The sequence below is a fragment of the Aythya ferina genome (genome assembly GCF_964211825.1).
Source record: "Aythya ferina genome assembly, chromosome: 1".
Taxonomy (NCBI): domain Eukaryota; kingdom Metazoa; phylum Chordata; class Aves; order Anseriformes; family Anatidae; genus Aythya; species Aythya ferina.
This window is the reverse complement of record NC_140296.1, coordinates 31,613,311-31,624,230: the sequence shown is the minus strand read 5'-3', so window position 1 is coordinate 31,624,230 and position 10,920 is coordinate 31,613,311.

Genomic DNA, 10,920 nt, shown 5'->3' with positions numbered 1-10,920 from the left:
GGTCTACTGTAGACAAAACTGATTTCTTCTTGCTGCCTTATAAGCCAGAAAAGTCTTAGTGTGATTGAGAAGGAAAGCTATGTATGAGGATTTTAGTCAATCAGATGTCTTCCTGCCACCCCTCTTTGCCCACAGGCTGCTGGTTTGTTCTTGGAATATAGGAGTTTTCCTCCATGCAATTCCTCCCTGACATCAACTAACATAGAAGGGTTAAAGTTGTATTGCAAGACAGGCTGGGTTGTAGGCTCATCAATACCTTGCCAGTTTACCCTGTAAGTAGATTAGCTGTTTCTGTGGTTACCTGCTTCTATCACATTGATTTTGCTTCTGCTAGAATTGGCTAGTACTGAAAATCAGGCTAATATAGTAAAAAGGCTAAGCAATTGATTACAGAACCAGAAATTGAGTTACAAAGAACTAAAACAATAAAACATGATGCCAATGTCTCCACTTGGAGTTGTTCATCTAAGTTTTCTTTCAGTGCTGTTATATACTCTCCTGATCAAATGGTTGGGGAGCCAACTAAAACATATCCCTCCTGCCCCACCCCCATTACCCTGACTGAGACCCTTACGAAGCTTTATTTGTGGGCCCTTTATCTGTCCTACTTGAGAATGCGAAGGCTTTCAATTCAGGAGTACGCAGGAGTCATTCACATTTTCTTCCAGTGAAAATGGTCAGCCAAAGGCCTTTCTTGGATGTTTCCCCAGCTCATCCCTTATGGTGTTATTCTGTAAGAGAATATATGCCATCTACTGTTTTACCTTAGCTCTTTTCTCTTCCTACCATTTTCTTTAGAGTGGGACTAAAACTGTAAATCTATTTCTCCATCAGTGAAAATGTGATTATGACATGTTTTCACCCGTTAAGCAATTTGGATTTGGACACCACCTGGTGTTGGGAAAGTAATCTTTCTTAACATATGTGAGCAGATAGATAGATATTGTATACAAGTCATAAAACTTGGTTCTTTTCTATGATACATGCCATCCATTGATTTTTAACATGGAAAAAAAATATATATATTTTATTATTTTTTACTTTTTGTAAGCAAGCATCTAATCCTATGTATTCTTATCCAGATTGACTTTTTTTTTTTTTTTTTTTTTTAAACTGAATTTGGCCTTTAGCTGTACCAGCAATAACTTCAAGACTAATAAAAAAGTGATATTTATTACTATAAATTATCAGTTAAATAAAAAATATTGGAAGGTAAATCATGCAACAAAGGTATTTCCTTTTTTAACTTTCAACCATGGTTGGCTTGAAAAGTTCTAAAATGTCTGCTGGGGACTATCAGTTACCTGCACTTTGGTGATTAAAAATAAATCAGAGAATATGAATTGCCCACTCTCTTTTTAAGTTTTATTTTTTTATACTTTGACTGTACTTTGCAGAGGTACTTTCAGGGTAATATCAGGTCTAATCCATTTCTTTCCTCAAAAAGAAAAAAATCAACTGTTAGTGACAACCATACAGGCCATACAATACAACCTCTAAAAAACATATCCAAAACTTAAATTTTAACACAATTTCAGGGTGAACAACAATCGACCTTTGGGAAACTTTTACCAGAATGGAGAGCTACACTTGTTTTGTGATAGCTAACTCCCCAGGTATTGAGGTCTAATACTGAAAATGGTGTATTGCAAGCAAGCGAGAAGAGCAAATGGAAACTGCACAAACCAATTTGCTGTTTTCACTTATGCTTCAGAGCTCTGAATGTCATCTTGGGTGGAAAATGTCTTAGCAGTTTTCTCTAGCCATCTGAAACCATTCTAATATACTGAAAAATGGCAATGACATTTCCCCGAGATATTTTTATGTGCAGTAATTGGTCAAACCTATGTGAGAAGAGAAAAAAAGAGTTGTGATTATAAACAACTGAAACTGTGTCCTCAGTAAAAATTTTATTTTTTTCCCCAATATATAGTTTTTCTGGAAGAACCCTGAACTTCATAAAAATACTGTATATTTAATTCAGCACTGAAGTAATACAATGTCCTCTCCTCTCCTCTCCTCTCCTCTCCTCTCCTCTCCTCTCCTCTCCTCTCCTCTCCTCTCCTCTCCTCTCCTCTCCTCTCCTCTCCTCTCCTCTCCTCTCCTCTCCTCTCCTCTCCTCTCCTCTCCTCTCCTCTCCTCTCCTCTCCTCTCCTCTCCTCTCCTCTCCTCTCCTCTCCTCTCCTCTCCTCTCCTCTCCTCTCCTCTCCTCTCCTCTCCTCTCCTCTCCTCTCCTCTCCTCCTCTCCCCTCTCCTATGCTCTCCCCTCCGAAAATGCATTTGGACCGGCAGACAAAGAGTTTAATAACTTTTTTAAAGGATATTTCCTCTCTCCCCACATGGTGGTGACTGAGTTGCAAACAAGCACGTGCACTTCAGGTGAATGGGAAACTTTAGGCACATAGAGAAACTGGGCAATAGCTCCAACCCTGCCCTCAAGTAGCAGTTTCCACATATGTGAGGTTTTATAATATCTTATGGGTGTTGCCTTGTAGGAAGTGTGGAAGAATTTTTTTCCCAGTGCCAGACTGACTAAGAAAAGCTGGTTTGGGGTTTTGGCTTCTGTTGCAGTAGATCAGGAGCACTGATGTGTGTATCAGGACACGCTATGCCTGTTGGCGTAGTTAAACAGGCAACTGGTATCAACACAAGGTACTGCAAGTATTTTTCCAGCTATAGAGAACCACACATGCCCACCGGAATTAAGCTAGATTTAGAGTAGCCCATGTCCTAGAGACACACGTCTCTTACAGCAAGATGACCCCACAGTGCCACCAGCATCAGATACCAGCTAGCTTATTTCTGAAGGCAGAAATGATTTAGGAGGAGACCTTGACCAGCTCTCTAAGAATTAGTGTTATTACTTCCCAGGTGATGCAAGCTAATGCATTTCTTGCTGAATTAGACTACAACCCTACTGCCCTTTCCTGTGCATACATTCTAAGAAAATAAAGGAATAATTTCTACTGTTGAAGAGAGTCTTAAAGGATTATCTTCCAAGTGATAATTTATTTTGGATCAGGAGCAAGTAGGAGTTACTATTATTTGTGCATTTCTCACGTAAAACCAGTGACAGGCTTTGGCTTTTCCTGAACAAGCCAGAGGATTTATTATATAGCTAGGAAAGCCAGTGATCTAAAACCAGTGATGCTTCTCATAGACATACAATTTTTCATGTGTGTTTATGAGTTCCACTCTGCTACAGGGAGAAAAAAAAAACACAACAAACAGGTATGAGAGGAGTGTGATGAGGAAAAGGCTGCTGTGTTTCACTTCAGATGATGAATTAGTGTCTTGATGCTCTATTAATATTTGCATACACATTCTTGATGTATTGCATGGAGCTTATGTATTGTGTTGGCTTAGCTCTCAAACCCTTACGTGGGCTAAGAGCAGACAGTGCTCCTCAGTGTGTATGGGATTTAGCAGCAAAGACCTTCCTTCACTTAATTCCCCAGCTTCTTGGTAGATTTGTGATGGTCTCCTGACTGCCCTCAAGAGACCATGCCTTAATTCTGTGGTCTGTTAAATGAGTACAATGACGTTTATGTGCTTTGAAATGTCCTTGGAGGTGCATGGTGGAGAGAGGTACATGAGAAATGGGCACTGACATGCTATTATCTCTCTTAACTTATAATGTCCTGGCACCCTGATGTCTGTAGTGTAAAGTGATTATGGATACAAAGTGAGGTCAACACCCATCCACACCTGTAAAAAAAAAAAAAAAACAAAAACAGAGATCGAGCCTTTTTCCTTTGGGGATGTGCCTGATGACTGCTGTTTATTCAGATGATTAGCTTCACAAACAAGATTGGGAGCTCGAGCTGGATGTATCCTAGCCAACATGTCTACAAAAGAATCACTAAAGTGAGGGTAAGAAAGCACTGGAAACAAGATTCCTGGAAGTAATTCCCAGCTGTCATGTTGAATTATAGAGAGACTTAGAGTTGCTAAGTTTTCCATGTCTCTGCTTAATCCTCTGTAAAGTGAATAAAGTGAAACATACCTCAGAAGGATGTAGTGAGTTACCAAAATGATATTGAGAAAGATTGTTTGTCTCTTTGGAGGAGGTGAGCTGCTTAGTTCGAGGTATTTGTGTTTTGCTGTGATGAAACAATTTTCTTTCCTGCATAAAACAGGACAAAATCCTGTAATTCAGTGCTTCACTACTGATGACTGATGTAGCTCACTTCAAGTTCGTAATTATAGTCAAGACCCACATCCATTTCTTCATAATATAATAATTGTTTGGAGTTGTGTAATTATGATGTAAGAATAAAATGTTTATACCACTTATTTAATTTCTGTAAAGAGGAATAAGGGAATAGCATGAGACAGTGCTCCAGCTTCAAGTAAGAACCAACAAAAAAATAAATGTGTATTTTGCTTTCCTATATGTTGCACATTTTCCAGGTTATGTTAGAAATACACATTCATTTTGTATGTAACGTATTTGTTATTTTCTGGTTTTCCTCCAAGATGTTTTACCATTATCCTGCCGGGACTGTATGTTGTCTGACCACTTCCCCATTGCAATTAAGGACTGAAACCACTTGCTTACGCACAACGGAGACCATCATACCTAACCCCAAAGGAGGCCAGAAACTCCTAGCACACTGCATTTCCCAGACCAACCAGGAGGCCCGGGGCACAGAAGGACAGTGTGCTATTTGCAACAAGGGCTGGCACGCTGACAATCCACATGGGTAGTGCACTTCAAAATAAAGAAAAAAAGAAAAAAAATGATGAGGGGGATTTAACGCGTCTCACAGAGAGGTCTTGCCTGAACTTTAATAACAAAAAGAGATTGACTGCTTCAAAATCAGTTGTTAAAAATGCAGTACTGTGAAGCCAGTCTCAAGATGTAATGTGTAACTGGAAGCTTTCCTTCAAATCACGGAGTATATATTTAGCAGTGAGAGTGCCGAATCGCAGGTTTGATCTGAACAGACATCGGCACATGAGGCTCGTATATGAGACACAGCCTTCCCTGGGGATTTCATTCTGGCCCTCTTCCCCCTTCCCTGCTTTTCCTCCGTCCTCTCTCTGGAGCCAAATTCATGGAGGAGGAGCAGAAATGATGCCTTGGGGTGCTGGAGGTGGGGTGTGAAAGAGGAGGAGGCAGCCTCTGTCTCTAAATCAAAATATTTCATTGGCCTCAGTGCATTTTGAATCAGGCTCATCGTACTCAACAACCTTAAAAGCGAACTGCACGCAATAAAAGTGAGATTTAGAGTCGTACAATAAGAAAGATGAAAGTGATTGTAAACTCTGGTCTAAAATCCTGATGTTATGCATGTGTTTGGGAGCTGGGGATAGCACTAATCCGTAAGAAATATCAAGCTTTTGAACTCATTGTTAGTTTCCCATAAGACAAATCTTGTCATATTACAGACCTGCAGCTGACATGGGTGCGAATCTGGTAACTCATACTGAAAATAATCTTTGCAGCAATTTGTTCCATCTCTTCCTGAAGCATAATGTTTAAGGAGTTGAAAATGAAAATCAGATTGGATCTCCAGACCATAGAAAAACAAACAAATAAACAAAAAGAAAGGAGCAGGATCAAATGGTATTGGATATCTGAGTCCACGTGGCAACATCTTGGAAATACTGCTCTCCAGTTATAGCGTGAGGAGACAGTGTTTTCTTAGGATGAGGAAACACTGGGAGAGGAAGAAGCCTATCGAATGACATCCTGGCATAGACATGCATACATACATATACCGACCTTATGCGCAGGGAGTGCTCTGCCTACGTGCGTATTTAGTTTGAAAGTGGTACTGTGAGAAAGATCCAATTCAATAGTTAAAAGGAAAGGAGTAACTAGGTTATGTTTGTTTTTTTTTTTTTTCTTTTTCTTTTTTCTTTTTTCTTCCCTCTCTAAGCTTTTATATTAGTCTGAAGCGAGCCACAGTTTGAAAATAAGAAGCTGTTCGGATTTATTGTGTTCTGGAGCCATTAATTACAGCGTGTCCCATTTCTGTTTATTTGTCTTAGTTCTTGGTGTTGAAAGACTGACCCTCGTGGACATAGAAAAGATCATCTAGCTTCATTTGTCTCACCATCCTCTGTGGCTCAAGTCCTTGCGGTAGGGCACTTCCCCAGACTACAAGACACAGCCAGATGTAGCAACTGGATGTCAGGCTATGACATAGCATGGATTTCAGCTGTCAGCCTTCACACCTCATAAAACAGGGAGCATATTACAGTGTGTGCTAAATTCTAGAGCAAATAGTACCAAACATCTATGAGGATGTGTTGTAGATTTGAATAAGCTGGCAGATGGTGTTTGGAAATATTCTCTAAATTTCCTCTGTCCCTGCCCTGAGACTGTGGTAAGTAGCACAGAGACCAGCTGTCCTGCCTTGTTTTTCTAAGCCATTGACTAAACAGTGAGTTCATGTTCAAGATAACTGTGGGGAACCAGTTCATGAACTTCTTGAACTCTGCTGTCCATAAATGCGGTGATGGGATTGAAAAACTGCCATTTAATTAATGGTAAGCCTTGTAACTAGAAGCAAGCCGTGGAGCAAAGTGTTTTTTTTCATCAAAAGATGTCTGGAGAGCAGAAATAAGTAAAAGAGCTAGTAGGATGGCTAAGCTGTTGCCTTTTTCTCAGGGAAAGGCTTTGTTCTGTAATAGAGGGCATAAAACCGTCACCTGCACGCACAGTCCAAGGACTTGCAGAGCATCTCAGCTCCAACACCAGCACATTTGCATGGAGTAGACTTCTGCCCGTCCTCCTTCCCAGACTCACTTCCTAACTTGCGAAATGATTAACCTGGAGGTCTTGCCATCGGTGTTGTCTCTCTTAATGCAGCAGTTTGTAACCTCTCCTTTTCTTTGTGGGATTCAGTTCTGTGCCACTTACAGGCAGAATGTGGGTTGGTCTCTGTGGGAGGAAAGCTGCATAGTTGCAATCTTGTGTTGCAGTTTCTGTCTCTAACCCTCTCCATTCATGTTGACAACAATGCTTAGATGTTGAGCCTTTGTCCAGTGCAAACTCTTTCCTACTATACTTGAAAAAATTGCATAAAGCACAGCCTTATTGTGTAGATCCATATACTCTGCTCCCCTGAGCTACAAGTCATGTAAATCCACTGTGCTTCAAGGTACATTCACCTTGCACAAGCAGAGCAATATCTTAATATCTCTCCCCCTTACTATTAGAAAGTCTTTGACATCCATAAGCAGAAGTCAACACAGCAGAAGAACTGGAAAAGACATCCTGAGATAGACTCCTGCTATTCTAAGACTGCAGTTTTGAAATAAAATTCTTAAATAATCCCTTTCACAAATGAAGTAAAGTATATCTAGTGAGGTATCTAGAGGGGTTCCCCACCCCCTTTACTCCAACTTGTAGGTTACTCCAGAATATCACTCCTTAAAAGACTTCTTCTGATTTTCTACTTAATTATATTCCTTGCAAGCTTATATTCATCTATTTACGTTTCCCTTTAGTTTAAATGAACTCTTCTGGCATCCCAGATGTCTTTATGGCCAGCAATTATACCTCTCCAGCCTTGTCTCCAAAAGGCCACGTATACCGTGACCTTACAGGCTACTTTTGGACAGAAAGCCCTCCAGTCCTCTGATACTCTCTTAGCCTTTCTCTCTTCTGCTTCTAGTTTGAAACTAGATTTCCTGAATGTGGCCACCAGACTGGAACGGGGTGTGAGATCTCACTGGAGCCTTAGTCCTGCCCCTGTGGAAACAGAACTGGAACAAGAGCCTTGCATTTGGAGTCCTACCCAACTTCACTGGCTTGCTGATAATCACCTTTGAGTAACTAAAGCAAATGCAAACATTTCAAACTATAATTAGTAGGAAGTTCCCAGCTAGCAAAGAATTCTTTTCACATCATTATATTTGAGGCATCAAAGTATTTTACAATATGCAGTTAGGATCCATATCTTCAAAAGTGTGACAGAATTAACAGCACTGTCTTTTGTTTCAATTCTTTTGCTGTGTGATGAAGTGAATAGGGTATAATTTTTGCAGGTGGTTATTGGTGAAGGAACTATCCTATTTTTTCAGGCCCCAAGCTAAACAGTGCTGAAGGAGTTGGCTTCTAGTTCCTTTGCACCTGAGACCATTGCTGACTGTGGGCTCTCCTGCTGCGCTTGTTGAAGAGGTTATACAAGTTTTAGCACCACTGACCTACCAATAACTGATTATTACAATCAGAAGTTAACAAGTGGCACTGTCTGCAAGATCCACTGAGGTGACAAATGAGGGAAAAATGGTGGATGTGTGTTTCAGCAGGTTACTCTGGCCATGGTGTAGGCTTTGGTCATCCACAGTGCCTTGGTGCCATGTTGAGCAGTGTGGCACCAAACCTCGTGTGATCCTTACCAAGGTGCCAAAGGACACTGTCCTGGGTCTGTAGTCCTTGTTCTCCACAGCAGGTACATGGAATGAAACTGTCAGGGACAGGTGCTGAGCAGCAAGTCCCCTCTGTTCTGGGGGAAAACAGAAGAGAGAGAGGGCTTCTTTGACAATTAGGGCAGGCATCTGTAAAGAGAGACTCCTCACCCCTGCACCAAATAATGGTGCTTCCTGGATATACATTCAATAGCACATCTCAACTTATATTCAACCCTTCTTCAAACCATGTTGTCTCCTTTTTGTGCTGAGTATCCTACTAAGACCCCAATTTGATGTCCTAATTATTCCAAGCAATGCAGAAGGGCTCGGGTAAATGCCCTTGCTCCCACGTCAGAAGGGCATGATGATCATGCCACTCTCCAGGGAACTGGGACATGCTGCTGTGCCTTTCTTCACAGAGGCAGAATTGCATCCAGATGCTCCTGTCCCATGCTTTAACCACTGAAATATGTGGATAAAGGAGGGAGTGAGAGATGAAGACAGATGTTCCAGAAAGACAGATGTTATCTGTGAGGCAGATTATGTTTTGTATAGGAACACTTAGACCCATACACACGCAGACACATGTTCTCTTTATTCCTTTCCCCTTCCCCTTCCAAATCCTTAATACTGCCATGCAAACTGGGACAGCCCATCCCTCAGCCAGCACACAGACATGTGGTTAGAATTTCTTCTTGGGGATCCTGGAATACATGTGGGCTTGAATCCCGCTGGCAAAAGAGGAATGTGAAGACAAATCTCCCACATCCTGCTCTAGTCCGTGACCCAGGAGATAAAACTAAGTGCCTGTGGGAGTGCCCAGCATCTCTTCCCAACCACTGTTCTTTGCCAAGCCCAGACCAATGCTCTGACAGCACCTACTGTCATGGCTGGTGCAAGTCAGATGGGCAGAAAAAAAAAGTAGTTTGTAAAATCTACGCATCTTCGCAGATGACACCAAGTTAGGTGCGTGTGTCGATCTGCTTGAGGGTAGGAAAGCTCTGCAGGAGGATCTGGATAGGCTGCACCGATGGGCTGAGGTCAACTGCATGAAGTTTAACAAGGCCAAGTGCCGGGTCCTGCACCTGGGGCGCAATAACCCCAAGCAGAGCTACAGGCTGGGAGAGGAATGGTTGGAAAGCTGCCAGGCAGAGAAGGACCTGGGAGTGATGGTGGACAGTCGGCTGAATATGAGCCAGCAGTGTGCTCAGGTGGCCAAGAAGGCCAACGGCATCCTGGCTTGTATTAGGAACAGCGTGACCAGCAGGGCTAGGGAGGTGATCGTCCCCCTGTACTCAGCTCTGGTGAGGCCGCACCTCGAGTACTGTGTTCAGTTTTGGGCCCCTCGCTACAAGAAGGACATCGAGGTGCTTGAGCGGGTGCAGAGAAGGGCGACGAAGCTGGTGAGGGGCCTGGAGAACAAGTCCTACGAGGAGCGGCTAAGGGAGCTGGGCTTGTTCAGCCTGGAGAAGAGGAGGCTCAGGGGTGACCTTATCGCTCTTTTTAGGTACCTCAAGGGAGGCTGTAGCGAGGTGGGGGTTGGCCTGTTCTCCCACGTGCCTGGTGACAGGACGAGGGGGAATGGGCTTAAGTTGAGCCAGGGGAGTTTTAGGTTAGATGTTAGGAAGAACTTCTTTACAGAAAGGGTTGTGAGGCATTGGAACAGGCTGCCCAGGGAAGTGGTGGAGTCACCATCCCTGGAAGTCTTCAAAAGAAGCTTAGATGTAGAGCTTAGGGATATGGTTTAGTGGAGGGCTGTTAGCGTTAGGTTGGAGGTTGGACTCGATGACCTTGAGGTCTCTTCCAACCTAGAAAATTCTGTGATTCTGTGATTCTGTGAATCTGATGGGATTAAATGAGAGCACTGTCAAAATTTAAGTGGGAAGAGCAGAGGCAGAGCCTTTTCTCTTCCAGAAGGAGATCATCTTTCCTCCTCCCATGTGCCCTAGGAATGCCATCCCTTTTTTGCAAGATCAAGGTTTGTCTACATCGAGTGGACAACTAATTTATTTCAATCAACTTCCTTCCAGATCCCACTTTGTACTTCATACTGGCAATGGTGCATTATTTTTTAAGAAGCAGCCTGCCTACAGTGTTGACCTCTAGTGGTTCAGTCTTGCTCTGGTCCCATGAGTCTTTAGCCACTCCTTAATGTTTCCAGGTCTTTCCTGTTCAGTATGGTCTGTAAGGGATCTTTGCTACATCATCTGGTACTTGGTGTCCCCTCTTGTGAGCCACAAGCACTGCTAGGTCTCTGACAGCTTCTGACCCATATTCTCTGTTGTAATCACTGCTGTTTTTTGTCTTTTCATTTCTTTTTGTCTCACATCCACTCGTCTGTGCCCCATCCATGACTCAGCTCCCACCGAGGCTCCATCACATGTACACACACCATCATAATCCTCAGGCATCTTCAGGCACAGCCTTAAACACAGAAAATACCACCACTGGCTTAGGACAGCTCTGAGCCACAAGTTGCTTGAACGTACTGGGAAGTATAATTACATGCTTGCCCTGTGCTTTTTTTTTTTTTTCTTTTTTTTTTTTTCC